Here is a 20920-nt window from a genome sequence, read left to right as displayed (position 1 = left end):
CCCAAAACTTACGTCTCTGGGCGGTTTACACAACAAGGTAAAAAACAAAGGTAAAACATTTGGCATTAGATAACTTTCAAAAATCAAAAGCTTCCTGGTGACCCATTTTTCATGTGGCGTAATGGTACAATGAAATATGATGCACTTGGTTGCAAGAAATGGGAGAGGCGTTTAGGCTACATATCCTGGCCTTGCTTTGTGAGTATAAACAAACCATATTCTTAGTTAACCAATATATAATTTCAGGGGTCTTGATCCTGTCGTTCCGGCTACTCCTTCTCTGTTCACTACATCCTTAGGAGACTCTGCTTCCATAAAACACTCTCAGTAAAACCTTCCCTTGCTCATACAGACTTTTCCCACAGACTTCTCCATTCATTTTGAGAAGCAATCAGATTGCTCCGATGTTCCTCCAGTAGTTGGCTGTGGACCCTAGAGAGAGCTGGGCTTTGGCTTTCCCCTTTATGAATAGAAATAATCAGAGCTTGAGCAGAGAAGTAGGCACATCTTCAAGCAGAGCTTGAGCCTGGCAAGCACTCCTAGTGGGGAGATTCTGAAAGAAGCCCCACAACAAAATGTTGGCAGGAAATGTCATTCCCAGCTGTCAAGGTGCCTGCCTGGTTTCTTCAGGCACCCTGCCACTAGAATATGGCAGGGATATGTTGCTGTATCTATCTTTGATACCTAGAAACAAAATGTGTGCTTTGGGGGCTACAGTCTAGCTGTGTCTGTGGATGGGTGTATGCTTGTGTGTTGGGGATCCATTGTGCCCCAACAGTAAGTGCATGTCCTAAGGTTGCCTGCCTGGAAACCCTTGCTAGACAGTTTCAGGGCAGAGACCAGGGAGAGCTCACTTCCTCCAGGTGGCTCTGGTTCTCTGTGTCTAGTTGACTAGTGCAGGTATGGTCAGCTAAAATGGTTCAGTTGATAATAGTGTATAGTCTTTCCAGTGGCACAGCCCTCCCCTTCCATGTCTCCCATCAAATTGTGATCCTTTTTAGTTGGGAGCATGCAGGTAATTTAGGTACAGAAAAGGGAAACTAGCTTATTAATACATCCCCCAAGAAACCTATTTTGTGCTGCGTAGCACTGCTCAAATATTTAGACACCTTTTCCCCTTCTGCCAGAGCTGGTGGGTTTGTAGATAAATGCTCAGTGGGGATGGGTGCAGAATGGGGTGCTGATAAGAGATGAAAATGAGGGGGGAAAGCCAAATGTAGCAACAATTACTATTTGAAGATAGTATAAACATTTCTGGTATCTTTTGTGTTGTGAAGTTCTGGCACATTCCAGGGGTGTGGTATACATTCCATTTTAAAAGATTAACATTAATCTGATCTGATGGAGTTGTCACACAATTTTTAAAGATGGCTTTAACGCTAAGTTCGTGTCACCCAGCCCATCGCTGTAATTTAATGAGGGTCCTAGAAAATAAAAATGTTCTCATTGATGTTTCTCTTGAACTAGTCTTTTATGCGAATAGGCAATGTGGCTCAGTATAGAAAAGTTTAAATTTCTGCAGTGCTTGTGAAAGATTGTTTCTTGTGCTGTGTGATTGTGATGTTTTCTATAGGGTCTATATGTTTTCTGATAAAAGGCTTGGTGTGAGTGCATGTACATTACCTGGCGGCATATGAAGATGGCAAATTGGCTAACTTTTTTTTTCTTTGAAAAAATGCTAAATTCTGTTTGAGACATTGCTGAATACCTCTATCCCAAGTATAAGAGAAGCCTGAATGACTTGCCAAGAAATGAGGGAGGCGCATCCGGTTAGTTGCAGCTTTGACGTGAAAATAAACAGAACTGTCTTCATTTTAGTTCAAAACACAGTAAGAATTAACAAGTGTGGAACTCATTGCGTGGAGGTTTTTTTTTAAAAGAAAATGGATCTGTAAAAGAGAAGTCGTGTAATTCTTATGGAGTTGTCCAAGTTTTTGAGGAATGGAGAGAGTCACTGAATTAAATATACCTTAAAGCATTTGTGAGTGAGCACACTTCCCACTTCTGTGAAAATTAGACTGAACCCTGTGGGCATATGTGAAATCTCTAATGGAGAAGTAAACAGAATTAGAAAGGCTTGGGGAGGAGCAGGAGTAAACTTGGAGAGCATATAAAGCTCGTTCAGTAGGACTTCAATATCAAAATGGCAATGCCGCTGTTCAACCAGAGGCAACACCCATTCCAGGGAGCACATTCATGAAAAGGGTTTACTGCAATGGAGAATGAGCAGGTGAAAGTCTGTGCATTCTCCAGGCTATGACTTGGCCATTACACCTATTTCTTAATGGGTGTGACACCCTTAAAAAAAGAAGTCTTAAAAATAAATAAATAAATAAATCAGATCTATGCTACATTCCAGTGCTAGGTATTGTGTGGAATTCAATGTGGTGCAGCACTGCTTTTAAGTGCCTGAGATTTCTGTTCACATATTGAGTTACTTGCATAAAAGGCATAACTATCTAAGGCGTGACGTTGTTGCCTGTGGTTGGTCTTTCATTATAAGAGCATAACTTGCTGCATTTATTTTGTTTCTAGATATTCTATGAAAGGGCTCTAGGTGGAAATGTTTTCCTGTGCAGTGAGAGCTGAGGAAATACAAAGTACTAGATGCTTGTCCGTGCTGGATAAGCTACCAGTGAACCTTATAATCCATTTAACAAGTAGCAAAGAATTAAGCTCTGCATTTTGGGGTGATGCAGTTAAGTTGTAGATGACAAGGAATTTGGTCTTGATGGTTTTAACAGTCTCTTTACCATTATGGCTCCACCATTGTGGGTCCACCCTCGTGGTTTTCTCCCTGGATCAAGAAGGGAAGAGCAGTATTGGGGAAGGGAAAAGGACTCTTTCAGATCCATAAGAAGCTAGCGTTAATATGTAGACTAAAACCAGCATTACTGCTGTTAATTTGCAGGCTGCCCTGTTAATATATTACTTGCTCATTCTTTTTAGACTGTCTCGGACTGATCTAAAACCCAGTTTAAGGCACTGAAGAAACTTGAATCAATGTCCTTGCTTTAGGCAACTGGGGCATGTGGGAGAGCTGGAATGGTCTTAAGAGTAATTGGGAGAACTTGATATGGGCCTAGGAGTGAGAAGACTTGATGCTGAATGTAGTTCATTTACATAAATGTACTGTTTTCCCAATACTAGATTTAATGATGGCTTTCCCTTTTATAAATAGTGGGATCCTAGTGACTCGGTGGTTAGAAAGCACTTAGCTTTGTTTCCGGAAATGTGTTGATGGCTTCTTTTAATAAAACTGTAAATTGCTCTTTGATCCATTGATTGGGAAAGGAGCATTTGTCAGATGTGATGCTGGCATGCAATCTTACTCCCTTGTGTACTTTGAAACTTGGAAATTGGGATTGCTTGCTCATGTGTGCACGTGGTCTCTTTTTGTTTCCACATGCCATGTTTCTCAATGTGCTTGGCCACTTTGATTGGAATCTTAATCATACTTAGTAATGAGTAGGGCTCGGTGGGGTGTAGTTTTGATTAAACATGCTAACATGCACTGACAGTTTCTATTCTGCACCTTGGACACTTAAGAGAGGTTGCTAGGGTTTTAAATATATATGCTTTCTCATGAATGGCATATACAGCCATTAGGTTGATTTTCTGTGGCATCACTTCTACACAACCTTGAGAAAGAGCCCTGTTTGAAATCAGTGGGTTGATCTTGCAACCAAACATGTTCCTTGTCTTTTGGCTTTCAGATGGAACTGACAATGATACATATTTTTTTAAACAGTATTTCTCTTTTGAGAGGAAAGCAGTATTTTGTGGATGGAAGGAACTAATCCAGATTAAAATGTTGTGTAGGCTAGAAGACACAGTAAATTTATGAGGTCAGTGAAAGTAATTCTTATATTATAGAATTATTTTTGCCCCTTTAAAAGACACTCAGTTTTTCTGGCTATGGTACTGTCCTTTAAAGAAGGATATCTATGGCAAGATCGAAAGGTTGAAACATACCTTTTGTTCTGTAATTGTTGCACTACAAAATGCAAATCCAAAAAATTGAAAGCAATTGTTTGACAGTTGTTGGGCAGGAGTGGGGCAATGGGATTGGTGGGAAATGTTCTGTTGGAGAATGTGTACATCTGTACAAGGGGGGAAAACATTGCAAAAATAAAAGTTGATTGGAAAAAAGGGTATCTTGCATCTTTCAAATCTGATGGGCCTGAGAAGTGGTGAATTCTCATCTCTGTTGCAGACTTTCCTCATATTTCTACTCAATCTGGAGCATACCATGGTTTACAACAAATTAACATTTATAGGAGAAATACAGAGTGATCCCTACACCACTTCATTCTCTTTGCTTATCTAACCCAACTTAGCACCCTCTAAGCTTGCTCATGTGCATCCTTGATTTCAGCCATGCAAATAAAGGCTGTCCTTGGTGTGTTTGAGTGACATTTCAATGACCCACTTCCTACTGAAAGAAGCCAAGCTAAGTGTTTTGTTTTGTTCCTGTTTTTCCCCCTTGCACAGAAAACAGCCTGTGAAGTAATATCTGTGATTATTTGCAATCAAACTGATCAGAGATGTGTATCTGATGAGAAGCTAATCTTGAATTCCCTTTGAACTTTGAAGCTGATATGTGCCTACTTTGCTGAGGAGCTTCATTCTTTTATTGATGCGCTGCTGGCTATTGCATTGTAATGCTTCTTGTAAAATTTATGTGAGGTGAAAGCAATTACGTGGTGGCCCTGCCTTCGAGTGGGATTTACAAGAGCAGTGTGTGTTCTTGATCGCTCTCTCTTTCTTTAATTGCCATATGAATGTGTGTTTTAAAGCTTTATAAATATAAAATTATTTGACATGGTTTGCAGTCCTAAGTAGTCTTTCACAGAAGTAAGTTCTACTGAAATAAATCTAGCACCATCATAAGCATGTTCACAAACAATGTTAGCAAACCCCTCCAGGTTCAGTGGATTCAAGTAAGGTAAGTGAGCAAAGGCTACAACCTCTGCTAACTGGGCAAAGAGGCATCTTTTAAAGTGATGACTCCCTTATATTTTGCAGGGTAACATAGGAATATAGGAAGCTGCCATATACTGAGTCAGACCATTGGTCTATCTAGCTCACTATTGTCTTCACAGACTGGCAGCGGCTTCTTCAAGGTTGCAGGCAGGAATCTCTCTCAGCCCTATCATTGAGAAGCCAGGGAGAGAACTTGAAACCTTCTGCTCTTCCCAGAGCGGCTCCATCTCCTGAGGGGAATATCTTGTAGTGCTCACACATCAAGTCTCCCATTCAGATGCAACCAGGGCAGACCCTGCTTAACTATGGGGACAAGTCATGCTTGCTACCACAAGGCCAGCTCTCCTGGTGCATAAACTGTCCTATAGACATTCCTCCTGTAGGTGTCTTCCTTGTGTGTTTTTGGATAGGAGCTGCTTTATGGCAGAAGACCATCTTTTCATTCCTTTCACTCTGTAAACCACTGTGAGAACCTTTTGGTGAAAACTGGTATATAAATGTTCTTGATAATAAGGTTAGTGAACACAGTAGAACTACTTCTGAGTATACTTGCATAGGATTGTGTTAGTTGGGAGTAAGTCATTGGACTCGGGGGTGGGGTCTTGCTTCTCAGTAAACCTGTTTAGATCAGATTGTTAAAGATTGGGCTTTGGTCTAAAGTGATTTCCAGCCCCCTCCTTAGAATTCAATGCTTGTTGCAAGGTTGTTTCTAAAAACTGAGTCAAATGCCATTCTCTAGACCTTAGATGACATTATCAGTATAGAGTGGAGTTGTGCTTCCCCTGTCAAAATGAATGTGACTGAATGATACAAGAATCTGTTTCAATACTTGATTCTGTCACATTTTCTAAATGCAGACTTGTGCCTTCTCTGAACTTCCACATTTCTCTCATAATGGAAATAGCTACACACAGTGTAGCTATAGTGTGATTTCTTACTATAACTTCGTTTTCAGTTGTAAGATATACAGTGCATGCATTTTCAGGGTCTAAATTTGGTTCTTTAACATTTGTGTCAATCAGCTGCTGGTCTCTTATGTTGTGGGTGGATGCAAAATGTCTATTAGGAATGTGCATGAACAGAGAATTGGCACCGGACCAGTTCAGTGCTTTGGGGAGGGGAGTGGAGAGTGGGATCTTTTAAAAAAGAGGAGAGCAGATCCTTAACTGTCACTGCTGCCACTTGCAGCTTCTTACTGAAGTGCAGCTTGTCCCAAGAACCCGTGCATGCTGGTGCCACATGCAGGTTCTTGGGACAAGCGCTGCCACAGCAGGAAGTTGCATGCAGCGATGGTGAGCAGTTTACCTGCTCTCCTCTTTTTTTAAAAAAGATCCCACTCCCCTCCCCATGGTGCCAAACTGGTTCGGACCATGTCGAAATTGGTTCAGCGATGAACCAGTGCACCTCGATTTATGCACACCCCTAATGTCAACAAGTTTAGAAAGAATTGACATAAAATTTATTTCTGTCCCCTAACTGAGTAAATGGTCTAATGATAAATAGTTTAGACTAATGATAAATGCAGACTGAATCATGCATTTTGATAATGGGGAGCTTAAGACAGAACTGCACATACTCTGCAAAATGGTGTATGTAGTATTTATATATGCAAGATGGCAGATGCAGTTGTGTTGCATCTTAAGGCAAAGAAGCAGCCAGTGCCCAAGAAATGGGCCAGTTCTTGACAACTTGAACTCATGTTTTGCTTTCATTTACTTTAACCCCCTCCCCCCTGAGTGGTATGCCATCCTTTTTCTAAATTCAGTGTAACAGGCATGGAGATTATCTTATTCTCACAAGAGTCCTGTGGTAGCTTGGGCTGTGAGTTTGTGACTTGCCCAAGCTCAGTCTGTGAGCTTCCTGACTGAGTAGGAATTTGAACTTGAATCTTAAGCCCCGTTCAGCACTCTCAAACAGGGTTTGAAAAAAATCGAAGAACTGGCTCTTTCTGCTTTGGGTTTGGCTGAATTGGGTCCAGTCTGGCCATGGAACCAGTTTGTGGGCCAGTTTGGGAATATACTTGTAAAGGGAAATCTGGCAAGGATTCCCCTTTGCTTGTATTTCCTATCTTAAAGCAGATTCCCTTTTACTTGCATTCCCTATCCTAAAGTGGGGTGGGAGGTGTGAGAGAAAGGGCATTACATACCATAGTGGAGGCCATGATGGAGGCGGTGGCGCCTGCAGGCCCCCCACCAACCTCCTGAAGGATAGCCTGGCTGTGGCCCAGTTCGAGCCTCCACACATATGCTACCCCATGTTGTCCTTCAGGAATCCCATGGGGGGGCTTACAGGAGTCTCCGCTGCCTCCTCAGCAGTCTCCACTAAGGTGAGTACTCTTTCTCTCACACACACCCTGGCCTTTAGGATAGGGAATGTCCCCTTTACTTGGGTAACATATTTACCCAGCCTTTGTCCTAGAGCAAGCCCATGTGAGAGGAAGAAAAATGCTGAATCATCCCCTCCTTGTGGCTTTCTGAACAAGGGCTTTCCCCTTAAATTTCCCTATAAGTCCGGTAGTTTATTCGCTGCCACCACACCCAATTATTAACAGAGTTTAACCCCCACTTGGCTTGGGTGAAATTCCAGGAAACTCTCCTTCTCTTACTATTGGAAAAGTACAGATACCTTCCATGTGCAAGCTTACACGTGGTGAGAAAGCTTGGTAGCTGATGAACGATCAAATTGAGGCATGCTTTGCACCAGATCAAACCCTTTCCAGCCCCCTTTTCCTAAGTTAAAAATCCACTCAAGAGGCTTATTAAACTCCAAAGAACAACAACAACAAAATCTTTATTCAAAATACTACAGACAGTTTTCGTCTGAGACTCTCTCAGCTTTTAGTTACAGGTAGAAGAAACACTCAGCAGTTTCAACAATATTTCAAAAAGAACCCCAGCTGCAAGGAACAGGGATGTAGGAAAACAAAAAAAAGCACCTTTAAAAGCTTGTGGTCTTTTGCAATACCCTGGATGGATGTGTGCAGGCTATTGTTTCTAAGCTTAGCTACGTTACAAGTACACAATCCTAGAACAATATCAGGGATGTACAAAGCACACACTATCTTTTCTTTTTGGTCAAGATAAAAATGTTTTTTCTTGGTTCCAGTTGAGAATGGTCTGTAATCCTGTTTGTATTTGCAAAATAGAACAAGTATGGTCTCATTTTTGGTTGGCCATTGAAGGGATATAGAATGTAAATACTGTAGATGCCATTCTTGTGGTGGTACAGTAAATGGAGGTCTGCTGATGAGCACCTTTTTGGAGATTCAGTCTTCCTCTTCAGAGCATTCTAATTACAATCTTCAGTACATCTTGTGGAGGAGTGAAGGGCCTTCTGTTTCATGAACTATCGGCAATTTAAGCAAGGGGGAGGATGCAGTTATACTTCCAATACTGCATATACAGCAAGTAGAGGACATTATTTACATAAATGTTTTTAGTTCATCTTGCTTCTTGAGCATCGGCTGAAGGCCAAGTTCACACAATATGACAGCTTGGGGACATGATGCAGAATTTGGTGAGTCTCTTCAATGGCAGTTTTTTAAAAAAGTAAAGCATACTTGGAGTGATGGGCAGGGAGATGCTGCAAGCCCCTTCTACCTCTTGCTGTTTTCTTGCTCAAAATTTATCCCACCTCGTTGTTTTCTCACCCATGGTGGAAAAAGATAGACATAATATCTTTTCCCATGTGTGTGTGGCGGGGTGGAAAGCGGAGAAAAGTATTTTTTTTCTTTTGAGAGATGTGTGAGAAAAGCAGCTGGGGTGAGATATTTTTTAGCAACTAAATGACAGGAAGTGGAAATGATTATGCAGCCTCTCCCTGTTCTTTCACTCTTGATCACAGGCTTCCAAGACTGCTTTCACATAAAAAGAATCAAGGTGAAGGAAAACATGGAATCCTGTGTCATGCTAGTCCACAAAAATACTCACCAGGGCAAGAGTCCTTCCTGCCTCTAACAAGTGTGGTGAGTTTTATAGAAGACCTTGCCTGTTGTCAGTAAGGTCCTGCATAAGGTCCTGATGACCATACAGTTTGGCTGTCCACCAATCCTGTGCCTATTAAAATCAATTGGATTTACTTCCAAGTAAACATGCTGCAGGAAAGTAACTTGCCTACAGAGCAAGAGGTTGCTGGTTCAAATCCCCAAATCCCCAGACTATGGGAAACACCTATATCGGGCAGCAGTGATATAGTAAGGTGCTGAAAGGCATCATCTCATACTCACGGGAGGAGGCAATGGTAAACCCCCTCCTCTATTCTACCAAAGAAAACCACAGGGCTCTGTGGCCTCCAGGAGTCAACACTGACTCGGCACAAATTCAAACACTCATGGGTTCCTTTATCAAAATGGATAAAAGGTTTTTTCTAGGGCTTTACACACAGACACACTGAAAGCCCATGAGTGTTTGATTTTTTGAGATATGGTCCTCTGGTAGTTGAAACTTGTGGCCCTTCTGTGCCGTGTCTAGTTTGGCCTCCATGGGAATGTCACCCCAAAGTGTGTTTGTGTGGCAGTTCTCCCATATGGATGCTGCAAAGTTTGTGAACCAGGATGGGCCTTAGCACCCGAGGCATCCCACACCAATAGCTATCTGCAAATTGCAGATAAATTGCTTACTGTTAGGTATTGGGTTGGAAAAGCCAACTCTCCAACTTACAAGTTAAAAAAGAAAGAAAGAAATTCACGCAATGCTGCATAAACCCACAATAGACATTACAAAAATAAAATCTACCATATAACCCAGACTGTAACTGAAAAGCAAACTATCTGAAAATTGATCTCTATTGTCAAAGACTCCCATGTTAGAGTGCCAGTGTTGGGGGAAAGTTGTTGAGTAGCACTTGCAGAGGCTGTACCGTTGGAGCTAGCTCTTATTTACATGCAGTCAGTCATCATGAAATGCTGTCTTGTTCATCAACAATCTAGCAATGGAAGCTAGGGTGGAAGATGGCTATCACCTATTTAGTTGAAGGCTTATGGTTTCAGTGTCCTCGATTCTATAATCCACTTCCTCTTGATATTTGGGATGTCTTGGGATCCTACAGCTACATACCAGAGTTGCTGTTTAAAAAAACCCCACCCCAAACACAAACCTGTTACAAATCAAAACCTTGTTCTCAAATCTAACCTCTAGAGATTGGCCTCATGCTACTTATGAAGTGGTGCAAGCCATCATTGGAATTGACTGCCTCCAGCACTTGAGGGCACTGGTGTGTGATATGGTCTGGGTCTGGATATGAACTTGGATACTTCCTGCTTCCTTTGGCTGTTTTAGAATTGGTTCTTGGTGTGTTGCTAGTACCATAGGAAACTGCCATATACCGAGTCAGATCATTGGTCCATCTAGTTCAGTATTGTCTACATAGATAGGCAGCGGCTTCTCCAAGGCTGCAGGCAAGAGCGTTCTAGACTCACATCACAGTGTGCCTCACTTTTGGATCACCGGCACATCTTATTTGGACACTTTTAGCAGATATGAGTTTATTACTATGATTTTTTAAAATTGTGTCTCCTTCGGTTTTTTAAATGAAATATAAAGGCCAATACATGTACTGGATAAAAGTAATTTACTTGAATAATAATAATTAATAACTTATGTAAATTTACTTTAAATCATTTACAAAAGTAATTCTTTTGAAGCTATACCACTTTGGAATGGTGGCACATGTTAAAAATAAAAAAGCAAAACAAAAAACCTTCACTTTGGATAGAAAACTAGCATGTCCAGGATAAAGCAAGGCTAGAATCCTCCTTGCTTGCCACAGGGATTTTTGTCCCTGGGTGCATTTTTAAACATATGATTTTCCCATTTTGTTTCTGAACAAAAAAACCACGGCTTTCAGTGTTTTGTGTGTGTTAGTCTTGCTTTAAGCTTAGCTTGCTATGTGCTGTCTTAAGAATTGTGGTAATCTTGAGAAAAGATAGAACACAAACTTTTCATCATCAGTGTATGTGCATACTCTTTGCTTGTGGTGACTCCCCAGTTCTGCCCGTGGCAGTTTCCTGCTTGTGGCAAAGAGCTTTTTTGGACTGCATACCTCAAGTAGAACTTCATCACAAATTTCATTGTGTGCTGAGTCAGTGCTGTAAAGAGAAGCCAATGGGCAGAATAAGAAAAATTGGCCAGGATCAGAATGGTTGTGTATACCTGCTCTGGGCTATGACATATCATGCACTGGTAACCTTTCTGCTGCTCTGCTTTTTGTGTGTAGAAGTTACGTTGAGTCCTTCAGAACAGAGAACCTATGTCTTAACTGCAAGAGAAATCCTTTAATAGGTCTTTAAAAGTCCTCTAGAGAAACACAAATCTGTGCCCAGTCCCTAGCTGTTTATGATTAGGAAAAATGTGTAATGCATATTTATGTGACCAAGGGAGCTAATGTACATTGTTTCTCAAAAAATTAAGGTATATACATTGAGAAAACTCATTATCCTTACTGTTCCAATTGTGGTTTCAATGTAGTATTTTTATTGGTACCAGTGAGTTCTTGGTACTTTTGCAGATGAATGTGAAAACATTCATGGTTGCCATGGTTGGGCAAGTGATTGAGCGGGTGATGTCCTCTCAGCTCCAGGCAGTTTTAGATTACACAGATTATCTAGTCCCATTCCAAACTGACTTTCGAGTGGGCTGTGGTGTTGAGACTTCCTTGGTTGTTTTGATGGATGATCTCCAATTGGCTATTGACAGAGTGTGACTCTGATTATCATTTCAGCTCTCTCAGCAGCTTTTGATACCATTGACCATGGTTTCCTTCTGAATCGGTTGAGGGAGGTGGGATTAGGTGGCACTGTTTTACAGTGGTTCCGTTCCTACCTCTTTGGCAGACTTCAGATGGTGTCACTTGGAGACTGTTATTCTAGCTCTCACTTTGCAAAGTGTGGAGTTCCACAAGGCTCCATACTGTTTCTAAAGCTTCTCAACATTTACATGAAACCCCTGGGACAGATCATCAGGAGGTTTGAAGTAGGGTGTTATCAGTATGCTGATGACACCCAGATTTATTTCTCCATACCAGCTTTATTGGGAAATGGCATAATCCCCCTTAAAAGGCTGCATGGAAATGAGAATGGGCTGGATGAGGGATAACAAACAGAATTTGAATCCAAATAAGACGGAGGTACTGGCTTTAGTGGGCTGGGACCCAAGAGATTATTCAGATCTGCCTATTCTGGATGAGCTTACACTCCTTTTTGAAAGATCTGGTTTGTAGTTTGGGAATTCTCCTGGATCCCAAACTCTCCCTGGTATCTCAGGTTGAGGCAGTGGCCAGGAGCACCTTTTTTCAGCTTTGGCTGATATGCCAGCTATGTCCATTTCTGGAGTTAAACGACTTTAAAATAGTGGTACGTAGGAAGCTGCCATATACTGAGTCAGACCATTGGTCTCTCTAGCTCAGTATTGTCTTCACAGACAGGCAGTGGGTTCTCCAAGGTTGCAGGCAGGAATCTCTGTCAGCCCTATCTTGGAGACGCCAGGGAGGCAACTTGAAACTTTCTGCTCTTCCCAGAGCGCCTTCATCCCCTGAGGGGAATATCTTGCAGTGCTCACACTTCTAGTGTCCCATTCATATGCAACCAGGGCAGACCCTGCTTAGCTAAGGGGACAAGTCATGCTTGCTACCACAAGACCAGCTCTCCTCTCCTGATATACATATGCTAATAACCTCTACGCTTGACTACTGTAAGGCACTCTATGTGGCCTTACAGTAGTCAAGTTGTAGTTTCCAGACTACTTTGTTGTAGTTTCCAGACTACTTTGTATGTAGTCTGGAAACTACAACTGGTACAGAATGCGGCATTTAGCTTGGTCTCCGGCTCAACCCAAAGTGACCATATAACTCTGATTTTAAAAGAATTGCACTGGCTGCTGATATGTTTCCGAATGAAATACAAACTGCTGGTTATTACCTATACCGCCCTTAATGGCTTGGGTCCAGAACATTTAAGAGAGCGCCTTCTGTCATTAACCCTGTTGTCTGTTAATATCATTTAGAGCAGTCTCATTTGGTGGCAACTCATGACCTGCTCTGTGGCTGCCCCAGGGCTCTGGAATACACTCTCTCTTGAAATAAAAGCATATTCTTCCCTGCTTGCTTTTAGGAAGAACCTCAAGACATACCTGTTTTCCCAGACTTTTAACTGGTTTTTTTTAAAAAATGTTTTTTATCTTTTGAGATTGTTTACTTGTGTTGTAAATTTTAATTGTTTTATGTTTTACATTTGCTATATTTTAACTTTGTACACTGCCTAGAGATGTCTCTATCAGGTGGTCTAGAAATATGATTAAATAAATAAATAAATAAATAAATAAATAAATAAATTTGGGCCTTTAGTTTTCAGAGCGCTCAACAGGCAGCACATTGTGGAGAAATGGAAGCTATGAAAAACTGCTGCAAGGGTAGGAATAGCTTACATGCTCCATTTTTTTCTTTTTAAATCATTATCATTTGTTTTGCTTAATTCTTGTTCTATTACAAATAAAACCCTTTCTACAAATCGCATAAACTCTAATTTCTACTAGATTGCAAAACAAACTCATTTAATCTTTTCAGACAGTAGTATGATCAGAGGGTGGAGAATGGGCAAAGATTTTCTGATTTGTAAACAAAATGAAATCTGACCATGTGGTTGAAAAAACATTGTGATTGGCCTGACCCAGTCGAAGACTAATGTGGGTCAGTTTTTCCAGTCTAGCTATATGCCACATGCACTGGTAGCAAGTATCAAGGCTCATAGTTCTATTTTTTCCAAGTCTGAGCAATGGAGAGTTTAGCAGCTGTGAACATAAATACTATTAAATCCCTAGATAACTCTGAGTTAACCGCCCCCCCCCCCCAATATATTTAGTAATGCCAACTGTGGACTCAAATTCAGCCAGGGCTTTATAATTTTACTCATCTCTGAGAAAACCTCTGACCAAAAATAAAGATCACTAAGCCAGGACCACCATAGGTGAAAATATGTTCCCTTTGATCCACAATGCTCCATTTCCCCCTTGTATTGCTGTAGTTACTTGACAGAAACATCTTGTTCAGGAAAGATCTTGGTACAGCTTTCCATTAGATTATTATTTGTAAATCGGAAGTTTAGGATGCAAGAAGGCTGAGGTAAATAAGTTCAACCATATTTCTCCTACTGATCCCACATGCTTCCCTGAAATGTTTATTTTGGACATCTGCTATCTACCACCCACAGATTCTTGGTGCCCATTTACATAACCCAAAAGGGCAGCTCAGTTCTTTGAGTAGATGTGAGCAGAGACTGGAATGTGGTGCACACCATGTGTCCAGCTCCTAACTCAACTCAGCACCAGGTACATGTGTTTTAGTCTGTGAGTTGGGTGTATGGCACACCATCACAAGGTTGCTTCTCCACACATTAAACTCAGTCTGCAGAAGCACCACTATTTGGCCGTATGATGGACCCCGAAGAGTATCTATGTTGCAAAGAATCTCCTTTCTTTGCAACAGCGTATTCTGCAGTCAGGGGCGTAACTAGGTTGGAGTGGGCCCTGAGACAAGATTCTTAAATGGGCCCCCCCCCACCATCAGGCAGCAGCGATATAGGAAGATGCTGAAAGGCATCATCTCATACTGCATGGGGGAGGCAATGGTAAACCCCTCCTGCATTCTACCAAGGAAACCACATGGCTCTGTGTTGCCAGGAGTGGACACCAACTCGACCACAACCTTTCCTTTCCTTTTTTATAGCTTTATGGATGTCACTCAATTACTTTGGGTTGTCTCCACATAGTCCTGCCTGCGTTACAATTCCTGTTAAAACAATCTTCTGTGGCAACGGGGCATGTCTGTATATTGCCAATCTTCACTTTAAAAATGGGGGGGGGTCCTTTTCCAAAATCTTAGGAGCTGGTGTAGGAGCAGAAGGAAAATCTGCAAACCAAAATGAGGTTTATTTAGGACCAACCCAAAGTAAACGAGTGTCAAACAGTAAGTTTTCTTTCTAATCCTACAGAACAATTTCTCAGGCAGAGGTAAGCAAAAAGCCAGAGGAGGAAGGGCGGGGCTTGTTTTAGGAGCCCCAACTGCCTGCACTTTATGAAATCTAAAAGTGGAGCTCAGGTTTGTGGGGGAGATGGGGTGGAGAGCCCCATTTAGCATTTAAGGATTCCCCTCTTATTCTGCTGAACTCTGCTCCCCGGCTAAACCCATAACCCACACCTTCAATTTTACTACCTGCAGAAGTGTCATTCCTCTTCCCTCCAAAAGAAATGGAAGTGAGGGATTGAAGTTTTCTCTCTGTCTTCACCCCTGAGGGGCTGCAAATTTGGATCAGCCTCTGAAAATTTTTGAAACTTTTGCCTAACGCGATCAAGGAATCCCTTGACTCCTCGGAAAGCCTTGCTAAGCAGATGCCGGGGGTGGGACTGTGTGAGCAGGAAGCTGTGGCAGGCAGGCAGGCATGCAAATGAGAGCACCCCAGAGCATTGTGGGAGCAGAAAATGGGGTGCAGCTCAGGGCTTGGAGGGCAGCTGGACCTCAGCCAGCCAATTTGGAGGGTGGCTGCGTGGCCATGATGCCCCCTGAAGTTGGCGAATGGTGCTGTGCCAGGGCCACCATGTCCTGGGTAGCAGTGGGGGAAACCTGCCACGAGCTTTCCAGGAATGTCTGCTTGGTGGAAGATAATGGCTTGTTACAGTGTGTGGTTACAGTTATGCCTCTGAACAAAGGTGGAATTTTTTTTAAAAGTTTTTTAAAAAATGCAGTTAATCAAGGAAGCTGGGGCCAGCACTGGGTAGGGGAGGCATGTGACATGTCTCTTGGGTGCCCCCTAAGCTGTGGGGCCCCCAGACGACTGTCTCCCCTTGCCCGATCATCGTTACGCCCCTGTCTGCAGTCTAACAGTCCTCAACAACAAAAAGGCAAATTTCCCTCTAGAATTGGATTTGAAATCAGTTTGCAATTGCTGACACATTGCAAAACACTGTAATTCTCCATCAGGACTCCACACTTTAAAAAGAGACTAGGAAGCTCTTGCACACCTTTGGAGCAGAACAACCATGTGCAGGGGCGTAACTAGAATAGGGCAAGGGGAGACAGTTGTCTGGGGGCCCACTGCCTTGGGGGGCCCCCCAGAGGTTAGTCACATGACTGACTCCTCCAGCTGCGCACCCGCCTGCGCTTCCTTCAGTTGTATTCAAACTCCAAAACTGATGTGAGTGTTAAGAACTGGAGCTACCAGAACAGCATGTGTCTCTCTAGTACCATTAAATGACTTGCATCGTCCACAATTTACAAAACCTTTAAAAAAATTATATATGCTTTTTGTTACCACTATTCATCCTCATTTAAGATTTCTTTACTTCATGAGCTGAGCTTCAGTGAGGGGGGGGAGGCATTTTAAAATCTAGTCTCTGGGCCCACTACAACTTTGCTATGCCCCTGACCATGTGAGTTGTAGAATGCCAGATTTAGAAAATGAGCCATGACTGTGTGTGGTTAACAGGAAATCATAGGTCAAATAAAGTTTCAAATCCAAGAGAAACTAGGATATCTGTGTGACTTAAAGGCATTGGCAGTAACTCAGTTCATCAGGAAATACTTCATGTTGATTCAGCTGTGTGTGTGGAGTAGTAATAAGTCGCCAAGGGTCAACTAATATAAAGATTAACCCATCAGGCAGTAGTTCATCAGGTCTGGATAATTAAATGTTAATCAGACAATTGTTCGTCAGAGTTAGTTCACCAAGTTTAATGCATTAAACACTGTTCAGTAGTATGACCTTACCTTATCTTAGTAAGTTCAGCAATCCTTTCCATTACCAAAGCAGAACAAAGAATTCAGAGAGCCAATTGCCTTCATGACATACTTATGTGGGCCGAATGTCACAGAAAACCATGGTTTAGCATGACTGCTGCAAGCCTGAGGCTTGTGTGCTCCTCCCTCCCTTTCCTAGGTTCAGGGGAGGAAACGGTTGACTTGTGCTTGTGTTTCAAAACAAGCAGGGATTTGTTGAGACATCCAAACCTGGCAAACCTCAGCTTATTCTAACCACAGTCTGCAAAGATGTAAGGATATAAAACTCATGACACGTTTAAGATAGGATGTCTAGCTTTGCTCCTCTAGTGACACTGAGGGCTCTACACCTGGTGACTGTTTGTTTTTGTTTATCATATTGATATACCACCTGATATGTGTGTATCTATGTGGTGTTCACAATTTAAAACACAGCAAATATAAAACAGTAAAAACCAATTTCACAGAATAAAAAGTTAACAATTTCATGGGTATAAAAACCCATGTTTAAAGTTTAAAATTAATTTCAGTTAAAAGCCTGAGAAAACAGGTGTGTCTTGAGGGTCTTCCTAAAAGCAGTCAGAGATGGAGATGCTTTTAATTTGACAGGGAGCATATTCCAAAGCCCTGGGGCAACCACAGAGAAGGACCAGTCCTGAGCGGTGACTGTAACTGGACCTCTCCAGATGATCTTAATAGGTGACAGGGTTCATGACAAGGATGATGATCTCTTAAGTTGTTAACAAGTCTGCATGTGTTTGACATAAGTGGCTGACATACTGTGCAAAGATACATCGGCATGTGCATCACCGTGCATAAAGTTGCATGCACACAAATTGCCCAGATGGCATCACACATTAGGATCATTATTTCAATGGGCTTATTCTTGTGCAATATTTGCACAATTTGTGTGCACGCAGTGTTACTGGGCTGATGTACCTTTGTGCAGTATGTCAGTCAGTCTATGGTCCCTCAGCAATTTGATCTCGGTGAGAAATGACACCTCCTCTCAGCAGTTCCTAGAAGAGGATGCTTACCCACTGCTGCCCCAGAAGGAGGAAAGAAGAGGCTTCCACAGGAGGATTGCCAACGGAGACTCTTCCCCCTGAAACTATTATAATCTCTTGCTTACTGGGAGATTTCCAAGTGGAACCTTTCCAAGTGGTTCTCCTCTAATTATCAAGGGAGATAGAGTTGCCCCTGTTCGTCCCAGCCGTCTTAGCAATGGCTGTTAGTTGTCTCATTTTAGACTGCGAGCTCCCTTGGGACAGGGGAGCACACTTTCATTCTTTTTGCTAGGCCAGTTGCTTTGAGAACCCTTTTTTGGTTGAAAAGCAGAATATAATTATTTATGATAACGATCTGAAATAATGAAATCTTACATACTGGGTGTTTTTGTAATTTGCGCATCCCAATTGTGAGAGTCCATCACAGGTTGCAGGAAGACCATCCTGCTACATAACTTGAGAGGCAATCTGGTATGTATGTGGAGACTCTCCATTTCCCATTTGCTGTAATGTTAGGGGCATGGCCATGGGTACCAATTGGAATTGTGGGTACTGACCCATCTCAAATGTTGCAATGAATGAGAAGGTAATAAATCTCTAGACTACAGTTGATATGGAAAGCCCTAAGATGAGTATTGCCACTTTCCAAATTGCTTCATGATGGTCACAGTCCTTAATAATAACTGGCTGTTGTGTATGGGGGTGGGGATTGTATGCAAGATGGTTAACACCTGACCAGCAACTGCACCTGTAGTGCGTGTGGAGGTGGGGCAGGCTGTTCAGTCCCAGAGAAAGAGTGAAACATTTGCAGTCTTTCAGTCCTTGCTGGTGGTAATAGTCTAAGACACTCTTCAAGTAGAAATTGACTGGGACTCTGTCATTTTGCACAATTTGATGTGCAATTCAAACATTCTCAAACATGTAGAGTTAATCTCTAGATTAGGTGGCAGTAATCAAAGGCAGTAGGAATTGCATTGTGGTGGCATCTTGAATGTTTGAGAGGGGAGATGGTGTTTTAATGCCTGTCATTTGGCAAAGAGGTGGGGGAGTCCTTTACTTTTTTTCTTTTTGTAAGAAGTAAAACTAAACCTGACCAGGTTTAGATGGAATATCATTAAAGTCTGAAACCTCTATAATTATTTCACTGGTAGAAATAGCTCATTGTATTTTAAACTTCACAGAAGAATAAAGGATTTTTCAGAGATGTAAATGAAATGACCTCCTTGTGTATTCACAATGTATGTTATAAATATCATGCTGACTTTTATAAAACGGACCCCTTTTTCCCTTAGAGTTGAAATATTCTCAGTTACATAAATCAATTAATACCTACTAGACTTTATATTCTCCAAAGTTTATCTTATCTGTTTGCTGTCTTTGTTCTCTGCTGGATGTAGGCACAAAGCATCAGTGTTATTTCCAGCCCAGTTTTTCAGGATATCTTGGAATAAAGAGAGGAGGAGAACGTCTCCAAAAGAAAATATTTATTGATGCCTCTCTGTGAACTGCTTTGCATAAGAACCACAAATTGAAATGTTAAGGCACAGATTGTATTTTCATGGCTTTCTTTACCAAGTATGTGAGATGGCATGTTTCATCTTGCAATAATTTAATCGAATTTCCATTGTGAAACTTTCAGATGGAATTTTTCAGCAACCCCATTTTGGAATTGCCATTTGAATCACAAGGGGCTTGGTGACTTTCAGGTTTTTGTGATATGCTGAATCCTGATTCTTGTTTTTTCTGTGGAATCTGTTGTGCGGCCCTTCGGAGATCAGAGGATCATAAAGATAACGGCCCTTGCTAACTGAGCAAAGAGGCATCTTTTAAAATAGGGACTTTTCTCATATTGAGCAGCGGGAGAGCAACTGGCCTTTTTCCAGTGGTGCTTGCTACTGTCTGTCTTAGGTTTCTTTTTAGACTGTGAGCCCTTTTGGGAGGCAGACCATCTTATTCTCTATGTAAACCACTTTGTTGGCTTTTTGTTGTTAAAAAGCAGTACTTAAATATTTGTAATACTATTTGTAATAAAATAGTGACAAGTTTCGGATGGACTTGGTAAGGACTTGACATTTCTGAGTGTGTGTGAGTGTATACCAGGTGGCTGTTAGAAGCTCATACCAGCATTAGTCACTGAACAAGAGGAAGATGGATCTTTCTTGTGAGGACTTTGTATTGTCGAAGGCACCGCAAAATAGAAGATGCTGTCATATAATAATAGATTTTTTTCACCTTCTTGTGTTTTTGTCTAATTCCCTTAGGAAATACAAGACTGATTAATGCTTTGCAGGTTTTCTACATAATGCTTCCACAACCCACTTCCTTATTCATTTTATCCACAAAACATAGGTCAGGTAGCATTTATACTTTAATATTTATTTTAAAATATTTTTTTATCCTGCCTTTCAATTGTAAAGTTCCTGGGATGGTTTGCATGTTATTGAAAAAATAATGTTATAAAACAATGAAACAAATGACTAAAGTCCAGAGTGCAGCCAAAACATTCTCAAAAGAAGCGGGGAGGGAGAGCATCTTTATTTTTGTAGCAATACAGATAAGAACAATTTTCTCTTGACACTTGCATGTTATTAAAGAAGGTACCTGATGGGCAGATATGGAGGTAGAAGTGTCACAAGTGGAGTACTACCAACAAATATTTCTCCTGGTAGCCACCCATCTTATTTCTGAATGTGGCACTGCCCTGAAAAGGGCTTCCAGTGAAGATCTCGGCAACCACGTGGGTTCATATGCAAGCAGGCAGTCCCTCAGACACCCCTATCCCATATCCATTAGGGCTTTATATGTTAAACCAGCACTTTGAACTATTTCTTCAGACAAACTGGCAGCCAGTGAAGATCTTGTAAAAATGTTGAGATGTGATCAGACCTACACGTATCAGTCAGCAGCCTTGTCACTATATTCTGAACCAGTTGAAGTTTCCAAATTGACTTCCTATTTTATTTATTTTATTTATTTATTGTTGAATTTATATACCGCCTTTCATTAAAAACAATCTCAAGAAGGTTTACAAAAGTTAAAAAACATACAATAAAATGACAATAAGAATATTAAGCTAATATATATATATATATATATAAACAAACCAAATTTAAAATCTATAAAATACAAGCATAAAAACTATAAACGGGTAAAAACACATAGAAGCA

General features: G+C 41.4%; 1 protein-coding gene across 9 annotated transcripts in view; it reads left to right on the top strand.

Annotated features, from left to right (window-relative positions):
* The window catches only part of LINGO2 (leucine rich repeat and Ig domain containing 2), a 937252-nt gene that overhangs the window by 2528 nt on the left and 913804 nt on the right, over positions 1-20920 (top strand). The gene's annotated exons all lie outside the window — the stretch shown is intronic.

This window comes from Hemicordylus capensis, chromosome 2 (assembly GCF_027244095.1).
Source record: "Hemicordylus capensis ecotype Gifberg chromosome 2, rHemCap1.1.pri, whole genome shotgun sequence".
In the NCBI taxonomy this organism is placed as follows: domain Eukaryota; kingdom Metazoa; phylum Chordata; class Lepidosauria; order Squamata; family Cordylidae; genus Hemicordylus; species Hemicordylus capensis.
This window is presented reverse-complemented; position numbering and strand designations above follow the sequence as displayed.